The sequence below is a fragment of the Cnephaeus nilssonii genome (genome assembly GCF_951640355.1).
Source record: "Cnephaeus nilssonii genome assembly, chromosome: X".
Taxonomy (NCBI): Eukaryota; Metazoa; Chordata; class Mammalia; order Chiroptera; family Vespertilionidae; genus Cnephaeus; species Cnephaeus nilssonii.
The window spans coordinates 55,920,181-55,942,185 of NC_137071.1; positions in this window are offsets into that span (position 1 = coordinate 55,920,181).

A 22,005-nucleotide genomic window follows, 5' to 3' on the forward strand; every position below is an offset into this window, starting at 1 on the left:
ATCATAAAAATATTAGAGGAATCTACAGGCAGCAAAATCTCAGACATGCTGAAGCAAGTTCTTCACTAATACTGCTCCTAGGGCAATGGAAACTAAAGAGAAAATAAATAAATGGGACTACATCAAAATAAAAAGCTTCTGCTCAGCAAAAGAAACCATCAACAAAACAACAAGAAATCCTACTGCCTGGGAGAACATATTTGCCAATGTTATCTCTGATAAGGGTTTAATCTCCAACATTTACAGGGAATTCATACAACTTAACAAAAGGAAGATAAACTATTCAATCAAAAAATGGACAAAGGACCTAAATAGACACTTTTCCAAAGAGGACATAAAGAAGGCCAAGAGACATATGAAAACATGCTCAAAGTCATTAATCATCCAAGAGATGCAAATCAAAACGACAATGAGTTACCATCTCACACCTGTCCGAATGGCTATCATCAACAAATCAACAAATGACAAGTGCTGGTGAGGATGCGGAGAGAAAGGAACCTTCTTGCACTGCTGGTGGGAATGCGGACTGGTGCAGCCACTCTGGAGAACAGTATGGCATTTCCTCAAAAAACAAAAAATGGAACTCCCGTTTGACCCAGCAATTCCACTTCTAGTAATATATCCCAAGAAATTAGAAACACCAATCAGAAAGGATATATACACCCCTGTGTTCATAGCAGCACAATTTACCATAGCTAAGATTTGGAAACAGCCTAAGTGACCATCAGCAGATGAGTGGATTAGAAAATTATGGTACATCTACACAATTGAATACTACACTGCTTTTAAAAAGAAGGAATTCTTAACATTTGCAGCAGCATGGATGGAACTGGAGAGCATTATGCTAAGTGAAGTAAGCCAGTCAGTGAAAGAGAAATACCACATGATCTCACTCATTTATGGAAAATAAAGAACATTACAACCCGATGAATAAAAAGATAGATACAGAGGCAGAGAAGCATTGAACAAACTGTCAAATTACAGCAGGAAGGCTGTGGTGGGGGGAAGGAGGTAAGAGATCAACCAAAGGACTTGTATGCATGCATATAACCATAACCAATGGATGCAAGACACTGGGGGTGAGGGCATGTATGGGAGTGGGGTGGCGGGGTAAGGGGGGGATATGGACACATGTAATACGTTAATCAACAAAAAAATGAAAAAAAAAAGAACTTCCCAGACAAGAAAAAAACTAAAGGAGTTCATTATCACCAAACCAGTATTACATGAAATGTTGAAGAGCATTCTTTAAGAAGTGAAAGAAGAAGAAAAAGATAAAAATATGAACAATAAAATGGCAATAAATAAGTGTCTATCAACAATTGAATCTAAAAATCAAAATAAATGAATAAGAAATCTAATGAATAGAACAAACTGGTTAATAACATAGAATTAGAGTCATGGAAATGGAATAGACTGATGATTCTCAGAAGGAAGGGGGGTAACGGGGCAGGAAGAAATTAACCAAAGATGTTATATGCATATATGCATTACCTATGGACACAGATAATAGGGTGGGAAAGGCCTGGAGTGGGGTGGAAACTGGGTGGAGGGGAAAAAGGGGTAGCAAAAAAGGGGACATCTGTAATACTCTTAATAATGTACACTAATAAAACAGTAAGATGCAAGTTGACTGTACCTTCACCACACCCACCAGCCTTTCAGGAGTGAGTATGCAAATTAACCCAACAGAAAGGCGGCTCTGGCAGGAGCGAAGGCGGTGCTGGAAAGCAGGGGAAGGTAGACCCATTCTTGCACAAATCTTTGTGCACCAGGCCTCTAGTAAAGATATAAAACAAATTTTAAAAAATAAACAGAAAATGTATCATGCAGAATAAAAAATAGCTAAGATTTTTAAACAGCCTAAGTGCCCATCAGCCTTCCTGCTGTAATTTGAATCAGGAGATAGGAAGATGGCTGCCGATGGGAAGGCAGGCTGCAAGATAATGTGTGAGTGATAATACAAAAGGAGATTGTGTGGACAGACGGGGAGTGTCTATTTCTGAGTGAGGGACAGCTATATTCCAAGGGACTGTTGGGGACTGCCAGACCTGGCTCTCTTGACTAGGCAGCCTCCATTGATGCTGAAATCTCTCCCAGAGTGACCGGCTCTGCCACAGAGACCATGCCATCTTGAAGGGAAGAGTGGCTGTAATTCAAAGCCTAGCCTTACCTTCAATCTGTAAGAATCAGATACCCCCCGGGACCCTACAACCACTACACCCAGGGACCAGCAGCAAACCCACAAACTCTGGGTCTCAAGCAGCAAGAATACATCGACTAGGACTAGCTCTGCACCTTCTCATGACAAGGTCAGATTTTGCCCAGAGAAAGGTGAGGTCTGTGATCCAGGGTGAAGGGAGAAATGCACGCAGTGGGCTCTAGACTTTCAAAGGAAGTCTGCACCCCACAAAACCTTCGGACTTTGGGGCCAGCATAGTCTGCGAATGTGGAAGGGGTCCAGAGGGGTGCTGACAGAAGGGAACTGTAGAAATCAATCCATAGCTGGGCTGGGCACAGAAAGGCAGCCTGAAGCTTTACCCGTAAACCGGCTGCACTGTGCCAGGGAAAAAAGGCGTGTACAGAGATGTGAGCAGAGTCGCGTGCAGTGCTGGGGCAAAAATGTCATGAGTTTGTGCACTTACTCTGGCTCTTTTTTCTCTTTAAATCCTTGCTTTTGATTACTAAGCCCAGTACATAGGATCACCCAATAAAAACACTCAGAGACTGCAGGGGAAAGTTGTTTTGTGGAAACTGAGGATCAGAGCGGGGGGAAACTATCAGAAAACCAGCTCTGGGGCAGTCCATACCACCAAACCAGTATTAAGTGTGACAAGGAAAACAAATTCTAAATACTGGGTAGAGAGGACTAATAGCTCAGGATTTCAATACAGAAACACTGCCACCCAGGGGTTGAATCACAAACTGACTCTTGTGTAAATAAAACCACAGGCAGGCTGAGTAACAAAGAATTACTGCCTGCTTGAAAACAAGAATGTGGCTTGCAACACAGAGGAGCTGTGGAATGCAGGGAACTACAATACTGTCTTGACTACCTGTCAGGAAACAGGTGTGCCAAACAGAACAGTATAAGAAGTGAATGACCTTCACAACTGCACCTTTTTATTTTTTATTTTTACTTAAGAAACTATTTTTTTCCTTTTTTCCTCACTTGATTTTACTTTGTTAATTATTATATTTTTATTAATCAGTATCATTACTACTGCTATTTTACCTTTTTTTAAAGTTTCATTTTATTTTCTCTTTATTTTATTTTATTTTGGGATTAGTGTTCTACATTCACTTTTCATTTTTCCTTTAACATCATTTTACTCTATCTCAACTTTACCTTTATGCCAACACTCTCTTCCTCACTTTTCCCCTTTTGTCATCCTGTTTCTCTTATCCTATTCCTGCTTTAGATTTTACCTCTTCCTTATTTTTACCCCATGTTAAAAATTCATGTTACTTATATATCTAATTTCCGATCCCCTGCTCCAAGTCCATACACACTTCTCTCTTCTCTTTCTTCACTATCCAATTTTTTTCTCTCTACCCTTTTTTTGTTTGTTTTTTGTTGTTGTTTTATTTTTGTTTTATTTTGTTTTGCCCTCTTTCTCTCTGTCCTATTGTTGTTGTTAGTTTGATTGTTGATTAGATTGGATTTTTTGTTTGTTTATTTGTATGATTGTTTCTCTTTTTTGCTTCTGTTTTTCCTCTCTCACTTGTTTTAGTTGTTGTTTGCATTCATATCTGGGTGTTAGTTGTTTGCATTTTTTTTGGATGAGCTGTTCTATTGGAGTTTTCTCCCCATATAAATAATTTTCCCCTTCTTTTTTATTCTCTTTCTTTTCTCTCTTACTTTTTTTCCTTTTCTCAATATCATTTTTGCACTCTTTTTTTTTTATCCCTAAATTCTCTTTTCTCTGGTGGTCACATTTATTTGGGGTTTTTAGTATCGTGAATACATTTGTGTCCACTGCCTTGTGTGTTGTGCCTTGTTGTGTTGTATTTTGTGCCTTTAAGTCAATGCAGGAGAGAGAGAGCTACATAACAAGACAACCTGGAGAGGAGAGATCATGGGGATACAAAGAAACAGCCTGCATATCAAACAAAATGAGGCATCACCAGAAAAGGAACTAAACGAAATGGAGGCAAGGGATAGGTCAGAGACAGAATTCAGATAAATGGTCATACTGTTGCTGAAAATGTTGGAAGACAAATTCAACAATATGTGTAAGAACCAAGAGGAAATGAAGAAGAACCAAGAAGAAATGAAAAATGACATCACTGCAACAAAGAACTCAATAGAAAGCATCAACAGTAGACTAGAAGAAGCAGAGGACCACATCAGTGAGCTAGAATACAAGGTAGGAATAAATACCCAAGCATAACAGCATCTAGAAAATAAACTTATAAAATTGGAGGAGAGACCCCTCACTCTGCCAACAGCAGCCTGCTGGCCAAGTGGTGCAAGCTGAGTCCTCCCACTCAAGAACCTCCGAGACCTGTCCACCTGCCAGCTAAGTGCAGATGCATGAGCAAGCCCATCTGAGATCAGCTGAACCTGGGGCAGAGAACTAGAACCCAGCCAGCCAACTCATAGATTGCCTTTTATTAAGAGGATGAGGCAAAATGGCAGCAGAATAGACAGACGTGTCCCGAGCCTAGTCTTGGAGCAAATAAAATGAGCAGCTGAAATGAATAACATCCACCCTGAATTGGTGAAAGAGACTCAGCTGGTGAGACAGTTTGCAGTCAGGAAGGGCAGAGGACCCCTGGAGAAAGGTAAAATCAAGGATCTGGGCAGGAGAAAGCTGCCAGACCTCTGGGCCCAGAGGGTCATAGGGAATCCGCACAGTACCAAGCCACGTCCTTGTGGACAGGCATAGCGTCTGACTGTGGATAACAGAGCCACAGGACTGCTGGACCATAGGGGATTCTATATATGGGTCCACAGTCACAAAGGGCTGAACCCAGAGGGTGCAGCCTGAAGGGCTGGCCAGTCCACACAGCACCAGCAGGAGAGGAGCATGTAGAGGTACAAGGCACAGTCTTTCCCCCCCTCTGTGGCCTGAGCCTTTATTCACTGAACCAAATTCATACAACCTTTTGGATACAGACACTTACCTGTAGCTGAGGTGAGGGAGAAGGTGTGGACTCTTGGAGTCTGTGGAAAGGAGGGGTCCAGGAGAAGTGGTAGCGAGTCTGGTGCTGAGTCATCCCTGAGTTTGGGACCTGGGCAGCCATTTTGTCTTGAAGAGATAGCCCCTCCCTCCAGATTCCAGTCAACCAATACAGCCACACACAGAATCCAACCTGAATGGTACAAAGGATTTTTTTAAAAAAATCTAAAACGTCCTTGAGAGTCCAAAGGGACTGGCCTAAAAAGAGACCTTCAGTCCCAGCAACAGGTATCTGAGAAACAGTACAGTACAGAAGACTGGGATCTTAAGCCAGCCAAAGAAACAACACTTCACTTTTTTATTTTTATTTTTTATTATTTTCTCTTTTTTCTTTGTTTCCCTCTTTTTATTTGTTGCTTTATTTTCTATTTGTTTTCACATTATTTTTCCACCACTCTATTTTACTTTATTTTTATTTGTTATTTTTATATCATTTTTGAAATCATTTTTTGTGAATTTATTATTATTTATTATTATTATTATTATTATTAGTAGTAGTATTAGTATTTGATCCTCATTCTCTTTCCTCTTATCTACCCATCCCCTTTCTACTTCCTCTACACTGAACTGAGGATCTCCCAATATTCATCCAATTCTTAACCTTATTTTCTCTAGATAAGCTCAGCCTCTACAGATTCTGCCCCCACCCTCTTTGCTGGGTATTTGGTATTTGTATTTTTTTGGTTTATCTATTGGTTATGTGGTGTTTTCCCCCATATGTGTGTCGTGTGTGTGTGTGTGTGTGTGTGTGTGTGTGCATTCTCCTTTTTCTTTTCTCTCTTCTTCTCTCTCTTTGATATCATTTGTGTTCTCTTTTCCTTCCCTAATTCTCTTCTCAGGTGGTTACTTATAGTGGGGTCATTGGTGTCATGAGTATATTCGTGCTTTTTTCCTTTGTGTTGTGTCTTGTCGAGGTGAATTTTATCCTGTCTGGCCTGGAGCTAGAGAGTGAGCCACATTAACCAGACACCCGGAAGGAAACTCCATCCATGAATGGGTCAATAACATCCCAGACCCAACTACAGAGGCAGGAAGAAGGCAGCAGTGAGGGACAGAGTGTGAGTGAGTGAGGGAGCAAAAGAGGAGTGTGAAATCATGTGGGGTGTGTGTGTGTGTGTGTATGTGAGTCAGGCACAGTTAGATCCCACAGGACCTTTGGGGGCAGGCTTACCAGGCTCGCCTAACTAGACAGCTTCTGCTACCATTGCAAACAGTACCGGGAGGCCAGCTTGTCCTCAGAGACCTAGCCTTTCTGAAGAGGAGAGGTGCTGTAACTGGGAGCCCAGCCTCACCTCCACCCAGGATACCCTCAGAGGACACCTGGGACCCTACAGCCACCCTTGCCAGGAACATGCTACCTTGGCTATGGTCCCCTGAACACCAAGTGTCCAGCCACCCTGGGTGTAGGCTCCTGTGAGTTCTGAAGCACGCTTCCCTCTGACTGGCCCAATGCTAAAGCCCAGGGCACTGCAACCTGGGCAGCCATTTTGAGCAGAAGACACATGAGCAGCCTGCTCCTGTCCAACGAGCCGCAGCCCTGTGAGCAGCCTGCCCTAGACCTAAGAGTAGCAGCCTCACGGTGCCTGACCTTGTCCAAGGAGCAGCAGCTGTAAAAGCGGCCCATTACACTGTCCAAGGAGCAGCAACCATGCGAGCAGCCAGTCACATACAAGCAGCAGCAGCAGCAAGAGCATCCCACCCACAATTGAGGAGCAGCAGCCCCGCACAACCTGCCCCCATCTGAGGAGCATCAGCTGTGCACAGCCCACACCCTGCTCCTGTCCAAAGAGCAGCAGCCACACGAGCAACCTGCCCCCATCCCAGGAGCAGCAGCTACATGAGCAGCCTGCCTCGGACTGAGGAGCAGCAGCCACATGAGCAGACCGCCCACATCTGAGGAGCAGAATCCCTGCACAACTTGCCCTGGTCCGAGGAGCAGCAGCACACGCAGCATGCACCTGTCAGACAAGCAGCAGCTGGGTGAGTGGCCCACCCCCATCCAAGGAGCAGCAGCTGCACATGAAGCTCACTCCTGCCTAAGGAGCAGCAGTCACACAAGCAGCCAATCCCCCATCCAAGGAGCAGCAGTTGTTTGAGCAGGATGCCCCCATACAAAGAACAGCAGTGCCACGAGTAGCATGCCCCCATTCAAGGAGAAACAGCCACCCGAACAGCCTGCCCTGGACCGAGGAGCAGCAGCCACACAAGCAAACCACCCATGTCCGAGTAGTGGTAGCCCTGCACAGCCCGTACTGGTCCAAGGAGCAGCAGCCACACATAGCCTGCACCTATCCAATGAAAATCAGCTGGGTGAGCGGCTTGCCCCCATCCAAGGAACAGCAGCTGCATGTGCAGCTCACTCCTCCCCCAAGGAGCAGCAGCTGCCCAAGCAACCTGTCCCACATCCAAGGAGCAGCAGCTGTGTGAGTAGCCCACACTCATACAAGAAGCACCAGCCCTGTAAGCAACCTGCCCCCATCCAAGAAATGGCAGCCTCATGAGAAGCCTGCCCCATCTGAGGAACAGCAGCAGCGTGCAGCCAGCCCCGGTCCAAGGAGCAGCAGCCACGTGAGCAGTCTGCCCCCGTCTGAGGATCAGTAGCCACGTGAGAAGCCCACCCCTTCCAATGAGCAGCAGCCGCACTCAGCCCACCCCCAACTGAGGAGAAGCAGCATCCTGATCAGATGACCCCATCCAAGGAACATCTGTGCAAAGAGCCTCCCCCACCAGACAAAAGAGACACCACTGCTGCGAACAGCACCCACCAGAGGAACCACTGCCAACTGAGGAGCAACCACAGCCCAAGAAGACACTGGCTGCCAGAGAGCAGCCCCTGCACGAATTGACTTCTAGATCAGTCAGTGAGACCAAAAATGGGGAGGCAAAGAAACCCCCAAAGGAAAGCAAAGCAGGAATAGCCAGAAAAGCAGTTAAGTGAAACAGAGGCATGAAATATGTCAGAAAAAGAATTGAGAATAAGGGTCATACAATTCATAAACCAGATAGAGGGAAAAAAATCAACAACTTCTATAAGAATCAATAAGAAATGGATGAAAAAATCAATAACTTATGTAAGAATCAAGAAGCAAGTAAGAGTGATATAGTTGCAATAAAAAACACCATGCAAAGTTACAACAATAGACTAGGAGAAGCGGAGGACTGAATTAGTGAATTAGAAGACACGGAAGCAAAACACACCCAAATTGAACTGCAATTGGAGAAAAAAAATAAAAGAGAGGAGGAGAGCCTACAAAAGCTATGGGAGAACATGAAAGGAAGCAACATACGAATAATAGGGGTGTCAGAAAACAGGAAGGGGAACAAGGTTTAGAAAACCTATTTGAAGAAATAATGTCAGAAAACTTCCCTAATGTGGGGAAGAAAAAAGTTGCACAAGCACAGACAGTTCCTAATAAAATGAAACCGAAAAGACCCACACCAAGACACATCATAATTACAATGACAAATGTTCAGCACCAAAAGAGAATCTTAAAGGCTGCAAGAGAGAGAGACAAAGTTACATATAAGGGAGCTCCCATTAGATTATCAAATGATTTCTCAACAGAAACACATCAGGCAAGAAAAGAATGGAAGGAAATTTACAAAGTAATACAAAGCAAGGGACTCAATCCAAGAATACTCTATCCAGCAAGGCTATCATTCAAAATTGAAAGGGGAAATCAGGAGCTTCACAGACAAAAAAATAAAAATAAAAATAAAAGGCTAAGGGAGTTTATGACACCAAGCCAGTAATTCAAGAAATGCTAAAGGGAGTGGTGGAAAAACAAGAAATAAAAAGGTAAGAAAGAACACAGGCACAAAAAATAAAAAAGGCCACAAATACCTTTCCATAATAACTTTAAACATAAATTGACTAAATGCTCAAATCAAAAGACATCGAGTGAGTGAATAAAAAAACGAGACCCATTTACATTGAGTGGCCAAATTATTATGCTTTCAGAGATCATAATAATCTAGCCACTCAGTGTATACGCTTTCTACAAGAGACCCACCTCAGAGCAAGGGACTCACACAGACTGAAAGTGAAGGTATGGAAAAATATATAAACAAATTCAGAGACAAAAAATCACAAAGTCATATCAATTGGCACAGAAAAAGCATTTGACAAAATCCAACACCTTTTATTGATAAAAACTCTCAGCAAGGTGGGAATAGAAGGATAATACCTCAACATAATAAAAGCCATATATGACAAACCCACAGCCAACTTCATACTCAATGGGCAAAAACTACAACTATTTCCCCTAAAAACAGGAACAAGACTGGGATGCCCACTCTCACCACCCCTGTTCAACATAGTACTGGAAGTACAAGCCATTGTGATCAGACTAGAGGATAAATAAAAAATATCCAAATTGGAAAAGAAGTAAAATTATCCTTATTCCCAGATGATATGATACTGTACATAGAAAATCCTAAAGACTCCATCAAAAATTATTAGACTTAATAAATGAATTCAGAAATATAGCAGGATACAAAATCAACGCCAAGTAATCTATGGCATTTCTATATACCAATAATGAACTTATAGAAAGAGAGACTAAAAAAGCAATCCCATTTACCATTGCACCAAAAAAATTAAGTACCTAGGAATAAACTTAAGTAAGAAGATAAAAGACCTATACGCGAAAAACTACAGGACACTGAAAAAAGAGATACACGAAGACATAAACAGAAGGAAGAACATACTGTGTCCATGGATTGGAAGATTCAACATCATCAAAATGTCCATACTACCCAAAGCAATCTATAAATTCAATGCACTCCCCATTAAAATGCCAATGGCACATTTCACAGACCTAGATGGAATGTTCCAAAAATTCATATGGAATAAAGAAAAAGACCCCGAATAAGCACAGCACTCCTGAGAAAGAAGAACAAAGTAGGTGGCATCTCAATACCAGATATCAAGCTGTATTACAAAGCCACTGTTCTCAAAAGAGCCTGGTACTGGCACAAGAACAGACATATAGATCAATGGAATAGATTAGAGAACCCAAAAATCGACCAAAGCCACTCTGCTCAATTAATATTCGACAAAGGAGGCATGAACATACAATGGAGTCAAGATAGTCTCTTCAATAAATGATGTTGGGAAAATTGGACAGACACATGCAAAACAATGAAACTAAACCACCAACTTACACCATACACAAAAATAAACTCAAAATGTATAAAGAACTTAAACATAAGACTGGAAACAATAAAAATACAAGAGGTATCCACAGGCAGCAAAATCTCAGACATATGCTGAAGCAATATCTTCACCGATACAGCTCCTAAGACAATAGAAACTAAAGAGAAAATAAATAAATGGGACTACATCAAAATAAAAAGCATTTTCACAGCAAAAGAAACCATCAACAAAACAACAAGAAAGCCCAATGCATGGGAGTACATATTTGCCAATGTTATCACTGATAAGGGTTTAATCTCCAACATTTACAGGGACTCACACAACTTAACAAAAGGAAGATAAACTATTCAATCAAAAAATGGGTAAAGGACCTAAATAAATACTTTTCCAAAAAAGACAGAAGGAAGTCCAAGAGGAATATGAAAACATGCTCAAAGTCACTAATCATCAGGGAGTTGCAAATCAAAATGACAATGTGGTACCCTCTCATACCTGTCGGAATGGTTATCAACAAATGACAATTGTTGGTGAGGAAGCAGAGAAAACAGGACCCTTGTGTATTGCTGGTGGGAATGCGGAGTAGTGCAGCCACTGTGGAGAACAGTATGGAGTTTCCTCAAAAAACTAAAAATGGAACTCCCATTTGACCCAGTGATCCCACTTCTAGGAATATATCCCAAGAAATTAGAAACACTAATTAGAAAGGCTATCTGCACCCCTATGTTCATAGCAGCACAAATCATAGTTAAGATTTGGAAACAGCATAATTGCCCATCAGCACATGAGTGCATTAAAAAACTGTGGTACATCTACAGAATGTAGTACTATGCTATGGCAAAAAGAAGGAGTTCTTGCTATTTGCAACAGCATGGATGGAACTGGAGAGCATTAAGCTAAGTGAAATAAGCCATACATACAGAGAAAGATGAATATCACATGATTTCTCTTTTATGGAATGTAATGAACAACATAAACTGATAAACAAAAGCAGATCCAGAGACAAAGAAACATTGATCATACCATCAAACCTCTGAGGGAATATAGGGGAGGGTGGGGGTAAGGGAGAGAAAACAGCCAAAGGATTTGTATGCATGCATATAAGCCTAATCAATGGACACAGACAAGAGAGGGTTGAGGTCATGAGTAGGGTGGGATGGGGGGTAATGGGACAATAAGGATACATATATAACAATTTAATCAATAAAGAAATTTAAAAAATAAAAATAAATAAAAAAGGAAAAAACAGAAAACTTCCCTGATATCAGGAAGAAAAAATTCACAGAAGTCCAAGAAGCTCACAGAGTCCCAAATAAAATGAGTCCGAAAAGACCAACGTCGGAGAAACCAAGATGGCAGCATAGGTTAAACACCTAACCTACAGCCTGGCACAACAATTTCAAAAATACAACTAAAAGTCAAAACGGACATCATCCAGAACCACAGGAAAGTGGGCTGACTGAAATGCCCACAACTAGAAGGAAAGAGAAAACCACAAGGAAAATCAGAGGAGCCGTAAAAGCCTGAGGTATGGAGACACGGGCGGAGACACGAGCACACGCGCGTGCGGGGAGGACGGAGCCGGAGAGGAAGGGGCGGCTGACGGCCTGGCCGGCATTCTCTAGCAGGAAGGAGATAAAAGCTCCAGATTGCGCTGAACCCCAGCTCCAACTGCACTGAACCCCAGTTCCGGGCAAAACCCTGGGAAGCCAGGCTCATGCTGGGGAAATCTGGGCTGTGGGGCGGAAACACAGAGGAGCGGCGAAAGGCAGAGCTCCGGAGGCGCGCATGTGAATGCGCGCAGAGGACGGACTGTTGCCTGTGCCGCTGAATTGCCCTGGTGGGAAGGAGACAAAAGCGCCAGACTGCGCTGAGCCCCAGCTCCGAATACACTGAAATCCAGTTCTGGGCGAGAATCTGGGAATCCAGATTCATTAGGGGAGAGACTAGACTGTTTGGCAGTGGGCGAAACTCCAGGGTGCTTTTTTCTCAGAGGTGTTTGCAGGGAGTACAGAGGAACACTGAGACACAGGAACCTCACAGGGCGGGGCTGACGGGAAGCCAAGGCTGTAGGCTCCACCCTGAAACTCCGCCCCATCCAAGCTGAGCACAGAGGCTTTTACAATTTTGCAAGTCTAGTTGAATAAGGCTGTCTCCCGGCATAGACACAGCTGATCCTCACAGCCAATTGGACTGGAGGTCAAATCCTCCCAGTATACCAACAGCAATCAAGGCTTAACAACACCAAGACTTTGCACTCAGCCCACAAAGGGGGGTATCAAGAGCGACCACCTAGGGAGATTGGGGAAGCTGAGCAATAGGGTGGCAGCCAAAAGGTGAAGACACCGAAGCAGACCATGAATAGAAGGGATGATGGAAAGTAAACTAATGGATGACACAGTGTTCAGAACCACATTTATAAGGTTACTTAAGAATCTTCTGGAGGACCAAGATGGCGGCATAGGGCAGACACCTGATTGTTGCCTACCACAACAATTTTAAAACTACAACTGGTAAACAGAGCAGACACCATCCAGAACAATGGCGGGAGGTATGGCTGAGAAGGAATTGACCAAATGGACTTGAGATCGGGAAGACGAGGCCCCGCTGGGTCCCGGATCCAAGTGCGCTTGCCCGGCAAATGGTCACCGCTGCAGACCCGAGTGCTGCCGCAGAGACCTTGGACCAGCCTGCCGCCGCGCACCGGGTGCACTGGAGCTTCGCCGAGCCCGCCACCCGGCGAGTTCTGCAGCAGCCACCCCAGAGCTTTGAGAAAATGACCGAAGAAATTGCTGAGAGTGAATTGACCAACAGGAATTGGGATCAAGAAGACGAAATCCCACTGGGTCCCGGGTCTGGGTGAGGCCGCACCCCTGGGTCCGGGCGAGGCCACGTGCCCCTGGGTCTGGGTGAGGCCACGTGCCCCTGGGTCTGGGTGTAGCTGGATCCTGGGTCCGGGTGAGGCCGTGCGCCCCTGGATCCAGGTGAGGCTGGGTCCCGGGTCCGGGTGAGGCCGCGCGCCCCCAGGTCTGGGCGAGGCCGTGCGCCCCTGGGTCCAGGTGAAGCTGGATCCTGGGTCCAGGTGAGGCCGTGTGTCCCTGGGTCTGGGAGAGGCCAAGCACCCCGGGGTTCGGGTGAGGCTGGGTCCTGGGTCCGGGTGAGGCCGCGCGCCCCCGGGTCCGGGTAAGGCTGTGCGCCCCTGGGTCCGAGAGAGGCCACGCGCCCCTGGGTCCGGGTGAAACTGAATCCCAGGTCCGGGTGAGGCCGTGCGCCCCTGGATCTGGGTAAGGCTGGGTCCCGGGTCCGGGTGAGGCTGTGCCCCTGGGTGCAGGAGAGGCTGGGTCCCGGGTCCAGGTGAGGCCGCGCACCCCCAGGTCTGGGCGAGGCCGTGCGCCCCTGGGTCCGAGAGAGGCCATTCGCCCCTGGGTCCGGGTGAGGTGGGATCCCGGGACTGGGTGAGGCCACGCACACCTGGGTCCGGGTGAGGCCGTGCACCCCTGAATCTGGGTGAGGCTGGGTCCCGGGTCCGGGTGAGGCCACGCGCCCCTGGGTCCAGGTGAGGCCACGTGCCCCTGGGTCCGGGTGAGGCCACGTGCCCCTGGGTCCGGGCGAGACCAAACCAGAGGGAGTCGGACCTGCATTACCACCATTTGTCCACCATCCAGAGCTGAAAAGTCAGTGCCGACACGTGCACATAAGGAACTGGTGAACATTGAAATTGGGTCTCAAAAGAACTGTTGGTCCAGAAAGAAACTCACTACAGACTGATTCATTTGCCTGTCAGCATAACAATTTTTGCTCGTTTCACATTCGGTTCTTATAAGTATATTTCTAGTAACACATGATCTCACTCATCTAGGGGAAATAATGAACAACATAGACTGATGAACAAGAACAGACCCAGAAACAAGGTGGCATCGATCGGGCTGTCGGGCCTCAGAGGGAGGGTAGGGGAGGGTGGGGGTAGGGGGGAGAGATCAACCAAAGGTCTTGTGTGCATGCATACGAGCCTAACCAATGGTTGGGGACAACAGGGGGTGGGGGCATCCGTGGGGAGGGGTGTGGGATGGGAATGGGGGGATGAGGACAAATTTGTGACACTTTCATTAAAAAAGAAATTAAAAAAAAAAGACCAAGGTCAAGGCACATTATAATTATATTGGCAAACACCAACGACAAAGCAAGAATCTTAAAAGCAGCTAGAGAGAGACAAAAAGTTACCTGCAAAGGATGCCTCTTCAGACTAGTGACTGATTTCTACAGAGAATCATATCAGGCAAGAAGGGAATGGAAGGAAATATACAAAGTCATGCAAAGGAAGGGTCTGAATCCAAGAATACTGTACCCAGAAAGGCTATCAATCAAAATGGAGGGTGAAATCAGGAGCTTCATAGACAAAAAAGGACTAAAGGAATTTATCACCACCAAACCAGCAATGCAAGGAATGCTAAAAGGTCTGCTGTAAAAAGAAGAAATAGGAAGCGAAGAAGAAACACAGCGTAAAAAACAAAAATGGCAACAAAGAAATACCTATCAATAATAACTTTAAATGTAAATGGATTAAATACCCCAACCAAACGAAACAGGGTAGCTAAATGGATAAGAAAACATTATCCAAAAATCTGCTGTCTACAGGAAACCAACCTCAGACAAAAAGGACACACACAGATTGATGGTGAAAGGATGGAAAAAGTTATTTCAGGTGAATGGAAATTTAAAAAAAAAGATGGGCAGCAATACATATATGTGGCAAATTAGATCTCAAAGTGAAGGCCATAACAAGAAATAAGGTAAACCACTTCATAATACTACAGATAGCAATCCAGCAAGAAGATATAACTCTGGTAAACATATATGCACCCAATACAGGAACACCCAAATACACACACACACACACACACACACACACACCAAAAAAAATTCCAGAGGATATCAAGGGAGAGATTGACAGCAATACAGTCATAGTAGGGGACTTTAAAACCCCAATGACACCACTGGACAAATCCTCTAAACAAAAATTCAGCAAAGAAATATCAATCCAAAATGACACACTAGATTAGATGGAATTAATTGACAACTTCAGAACATTTCACACCAAAGCCACAGAGTATACATTCTTCTCAAGGGCAAATAGGCCATTTTCAAAGATAGACCATATGTTTGGACACAGGCAAAGTTTTTTCAAAATCAAGAAGATAGAAATCATATCAAGCATCTTCTCAAATCACAATGGCATAAAACCAAAAATCAACTACAATAAAAAATAATCAAACACCTAGATGCTAAATAGAATGCTATTAAACAATGATGGGGTTACCAGAGAGATCAAAGAAGAAATAAAAAATATCATGGCAAAAAATGACAATGAAAACACAACAATCCAAAATCTATAGGACATAGCAAAAGCAGTCTTGAGAGGGAAGTTCATAGCTCTACAAGCCTACTGCAAAAAACAAGAAACAATGGTAATAAATTACCTAATCTTACAACTCAAAGAGTTAGAAAAAGAACAACAAGAAAAGCCCAGTGTAAACAGAAGGAAGGAAATAATAAAGATCAGAGCAGAGATAAATGACATAGAGACCAAAGAAACAATACAAAAGATCAACAAAACCAAAAGCTGGTTCTTTGAAAGGATAAACAAGATTGATGAAACTCTAGCCAGGCTCATCAAGAGGCAAAGAGAGAGGACCCAAATAAACAAAATCAGAAATGAAAGAGGTGAAATAACAACAGACCCCGCAGAAATACAAAGGATTGTTACAAAATACTACAAACAACTCTATTCCAACAAACTGGACAACCTGGAGGAAATGGACATATTCCTAGAAAATTATAACCTTCCAAAACTCAATCAGGAAGAATCTAAACAGCTCAAAAGGCCAGTAACTATGGAAGAAATTGAAGCAGTCATAAAAAAGCTACCAGCAAACAAAACCTCGGGGCCAGACAGCTTCACAGGAGAGTTTTACCAAACATTCAAGGAAGGACTAAAACTTATTCTCCTCAGACTATTCCAAAAAATTAAAGAGGAAGGAACACTTCCAAGCTCCTTCTATGAAGCAAGCATCACCGTAATACCAAAACCAGATAAAGGCAACACAATTAAAGAGAATTACAGACCAATATCCCTCATGAACATTGATACCAAAATCCTCAACAAAATTCAAGCAAATCAGATATAGCTGTACATCAGAAAGATCATACACCATGACCAAGTAGGATTTATCCCAGAAATGCAAGGATGGTACAATATCCACAAATCAATAAACGTGATACACCACATAAATAAATTGAGTGATAAAAATCACATAGTCATATCAATTGATGCAGAAAAAGCAATTGACAGAATCCAACACCCTTTCTTGATAAAAACTCTCAACAAGGTGGGAATAGAAGGATTATACCTCAACATAATAAAAGCTATATATGATAAACCCAAAGAAAACATCGTACTCAATGGGCAAAAAAGAAAACCATTTCCCCTTAGAACAGTAACAAGACAGGGATGCCCACTCTCACCACTCCTGTTTGAAATAGTACTGGAAGTATTAGCCATTGCAATTAGACAAGAAGAAGAAATAAAAGGCATACAAATTGGAAAAGAAGAAGTAAAGCTTCCTTATTTGCAGATGACATGATATTTTACATAAAAAACCCGAAAGACTCCATCAAAAAACTAATAGACATAATAAATGAATTCGGCAATGTAGCAGGATACAAAATTAACACCAAGAAATCTATGGAATTTCTATACACCAATAGTGAAGTAACAGAAAGAGAGACTAAAAAAGCAATTCCATTTACCATCACACCAAAAAAATTAAGATAACTAGGGATAAACTTAACTAAGGAGATAAAAGACCTATACATGGAAAAATACAGGACACTGAAAAAAGTGATAGAGGAAGACATAAACCGATTGAAGAACATACCATGTTCATGGATTGGTATAATCAACATTATTAAAATGTCCATACTACCCAAAGGAATCTACAGAATCAATGCACTCCCCATTAAAATACCAACAGCATATTTCACAGACCTAGAAAGAAGTCTCCAAAAATTCATCTGGAATAATAAAAAGACCCCTAATAGCCACAGCAATCCTTAGAAAGAAGAATAAAGTAGGAGGGATCTCATTACCAGATTTCAAACTGTATTACAAAGCCACTGTTCTTAAAACAGCATGGTACTGGCACAAGAACAGACATATAGATCAATGGGATAGAATAGAGAATCCAGATATTGACCCAAACCACTATGCTCAATTAATATTTGACAAAGGAGGCATGAACATACAATGGAGTCAAGACAGTCTCTTCAATAAATGGTGTTGAAAAAATTGGACAGATACATGCAAAAAAATGAAACTAGATCACCAACTTACACCATACACAAAAATAAACTCAAAATGTAGATACATGACTTAAACATAAGACGGGAAACCATAAAAATACTAGAGAAATCCATAGGCAGCAAAATCTCAGAGACATACCAAAAGAACTTCTTCACTGACACTGCCCCTAGGGCAATGGAAACTAAAGAGAAAACAAACAAATGGGACTACATCAAAATAAAAAGCTTTTTTACAGCAAAAGAAGCCATTAAGAAAACTACAAGAAAGCCCAATCTTTTAAATTTTAATTTTTTGCACTATAATATTACTGTGTTAGGTTCATTACATGGTGCACAATTTTATCATGAGATGAAGTACCAATAAAAATTTTAGTTAACACTTTAGGAACACCTTTTTGTCCAGTACAATTAATTTTCCTAGAATATTCGCTGGTTTCAACTAACCAATTTAAATTTGCCTGAAAACTTGACTATTATTTTACTGTCAAATTTATTACTCTAACAACAATCTTATTTTACCCTGTAAATATTAGTGGAAGGGATTATTTGCCTTCTTGAGTAGGTCCTTAGCATTCCCGGTGGTAGGCTGGATTTAGATATCGTAAACCCACTTCCCCACACCATGGGTACAAGACAATTCAAACAATTCTTGTTGGAGTGAGAGGGCAGCTGCTGTCGGCCAAGTCTCTGTCGGTCACCTGCGTCCTGATCTGAGCTGGGCATAGGAAGCACAAAGCAGCCATGGGGGCAGGAGACCTCCCTCAGAAGGGGCTAGGGTTCAGGCCCCTGCAATGTTGGGGGTGTGAGGGTCTGTGCCCCACCTCTGTTGATCCCCAAATTCTCTCCTGATGGACACTCTGCGACTGTGCCTGTCTTAGGTTGTTCCTCCCGTGAGGAGTCTTACCCGTCTCTGGCTAACCAGCCATCCTCCGGGGCCAAGCAGGGTGATGTGAGGTTCAGTTCTGTCTTCTGGGTAGCCTATGCCAGAGATGGAAGACGCTGATGTGGCCTTCCCATACTAGCAGTTAGCAGCTCTGCATCACTGCAGGTTGCCCAGGACCAAACCAGAGAGAGTTGGACCTGCATTACCACCATTTGTCCACCACCCAGAACTGAAATGTCATGGCTGACATGTACACATGAGGAACTGTTGAACATTGAAATTGGGTTTCAAAAGAACTGTTGGCCCAGAAAGAAACTCACTGAAGACTGATTCATTTGCCTGTCAGCATAACCATTATTGCTTGTCTCATTTTCGGTTCTTATAAGTGTATTTCTAATAGCACATGATCTCACTCATTTAGGGGAAATAATGAACAACATAGACTGATGAACAAGAACAGACCCAGAAACAAGGAGGCATGGATCATACTGTTGAGCCTCAGAGGGAGGGTAGGGGTGGGTGGGGGTAAAGGGGAGAGATCAACCAAAGGACTTGTGTGCAAGCATATGAGCCAAACCAGCGGTTAAGGACAACAGGGGGGTGGGGCATGTGTGGGGGATGGGAATTTGGGGATGAGGACAAATATGTGATACCTTAATCAATAAAGAATTTTTTAAAAAAAGAAAGCCCCATCTATGGGAGAACATATTTGCAAATGCATCACTGATAAAGGTTTAATCTCCAACATCTACAGGCAGCTTATGCAACTTAATAAAAAGAAGATAAATGATCCAATAAAAAAATGGGCAACAGACCTAAATAGAATCTTTTCAAAAGAAGACAGAAGGAAGGCCAAGAGACACATGAAAACATTCTCAAAGTCACTAATTATCCGAGAGATGCAAATCTAAACGACAATGTTGTACCATCTAACACCTGTCAGAATGGCTATCATCAACAAATCAACAAAGGACAAGTGTTGGTGAGGATGCGGAGAAAAAGGAACACTCGTGCACTCCTGGTGGGAATACAGACTGGTGCAGCCACTGTGGAGAACAGTATGGAGTTTCCTCAAAAAACTGAAAATGGAACTCCCATTTACCCAGTAATCCCACTCCTAAGAATATATACTAAGAAACTAGAAACACCAATCAGAAATGATATATGCACCCCTATGTTCATAGCTGCACAATTTACAATAGCTAAGATTTGGAAACAGCCTATGTGCCTGTCAGCAGATGCCTGGATCAAAAAACTATGGTACATGTACACAATGGAATACTATGCTGCCATAAAAAAGGACTTCTTACCATTTGCAGCAACCTAGATGGAATTGGAGAACATTATGCTAAGTCAAATAAGCCAGTCAATAAAAGAAAAATACCACATGATCTCACTCATTTATTGATAATAAAGAACATTATAAACTGATGAACAAAAAGATAGATACAGAGACAGTAAAGCATCAAACAGACTGTCAAATTACAGCGGGAAGTTTAGGGAGAGGTAGGGGAGATAAGAGATCAACCAAAGGACTTGTATGCATGCATATAAGCATAACCTATGGACGCAAAACTCTGGGGGGTGAGGGCATATATGGGAGTGGGGTGGGGGGGCAATGGTAAGATATGTACACATATAATACCTTAATTTAAAAAAAAGAGAAAGAAAAGAAAAGGAAAGAAAAGAAAAGAGAAGAGAAGAGAAGAGAAGAGAAGAGAAGAGAAGAGAAGAGAAGAGAAGAGAAGAGAAGAAAAGAAAGAAAAGAAAAGAAAAGAAAAGAAAAGAAAAGAAAAGAAAAGAAAAGAAAAGAAAAGAAAAGAAAAGAAAAGAAAAGAAAAGAAAAGAAAAGAAATGGAGCCCTAGCTGGTTTGACTCAGTGGATAGAGCATTGGCCTGCAGACTGAAGGGTCCTGGGTTTGATTTCGGTCATGGGCATGTGCCTCGGTTGCAAGCTCGATTCCCAGCCCTGGTTGGGGTGCATGTGAGAGGCAATCAATCAATGTGTGGCTTTCATATTGATGTTTCTCTATCTCTGTCTCTACCTCTCCCTTCCACTCTCTCTGGAAATCAGTAGGAAAATATTCTGTGGGGATTAACAAAAAAAAGAAAAAAGATAAAAGAAAGGAAGAAAGGAAGGAAGAAAGGAAGGAAGGAAGGAAGGAAGGAAGGAAGGAAGGAAGGAAGGAAGGAAGGAAGGAAGGGAGGAAGGAAGGAAGGAAAAATCTGAAAATACATGTACCAAGTAAAAAAAAGAATGAGTAATTACAAATCTTCCCACAAAGAAGAGCACAATACCTCAATATGGTTTTAACATGGTCATTTTCACACACCTAAATAAGAAATGCTACTAAATCATTATATACTCAAAAAAATATGGTAAGAAGGAACACTCACTATTTTTTATAGTATAAGATCAGTACTGCCCTGATGACTAGTGATAATGAGCATCTTTTCATATATCTGTTGGTTATCTGTATATCTTCTTGTGAGAAATGCAAAATGTATTTTGTTACAAAAGAAATAAAAACTACTTAAAAGACAAAAACATCTACATACAAATATGCTGCATAAATATACAGAAAAATTCCCAGAAAAAATATTAGCAGCATATAAAAAAGGAATAGAAACTAAAATAATTTAAATGTATCTTGAGATTGTGAGTTTTATTTAAATCAGTAAATAATGTATTATACAACATTAATAAAATTAGGCAAAAATCTACATAATATCCTCACTATATTTATTCAATCTTTAATTTCTTTATTGATTAAGGTATTACATATGTGTCCTCATCTCCCCATTAAACCCCAAACCCCCACTCATGCCCTCACCTCCCTGTTGTCTGTGTCCATTGGTTGGGCTTATATGCATGCATACAAGTCCTTTGGGTGATCTCTCCCCCTTACCCCCACCATCCCCTACCTTCCCTCGGAGGTTTGACAGTCTGATCGCTGCTTCTCTGTCTCTGGATCTGTTTTTGTTCATCAGTTTATGTTGTTCATTAAATTCCATAAATGAGTGAGATCATGTGGTATTTATCTTTCTCTGACTGGCTTATTTCACTTAGCATAATGCTCTCCAGTTCCATCCATGCTGTTGGAAATGTTAAGAATTCCTTCTTTTTTATAGCAGCATAGTATTCCATTGTGTAGATGTACCACAGTTTTTTAATCCACTCATCTGCTGATGGGCACTTAGGCTGTTTCCAAATCTTAGCTATGGTGAATTGTGCTGCTATGAACATAGGGATGCATATATCCTTTCTAATTGGTGTTTCTAGCTTCTTGGGATATATTCCTAGAAGTGGGATCCCAGGGTCAAATGGAAATTCCATTTTTTGTTTTTTGAGGAAACTCCATACTGTTCTCCACAGTGGCTGCACCAGTCTGCATTCCCACCAGCAGTGCAAAAGTGTTCCT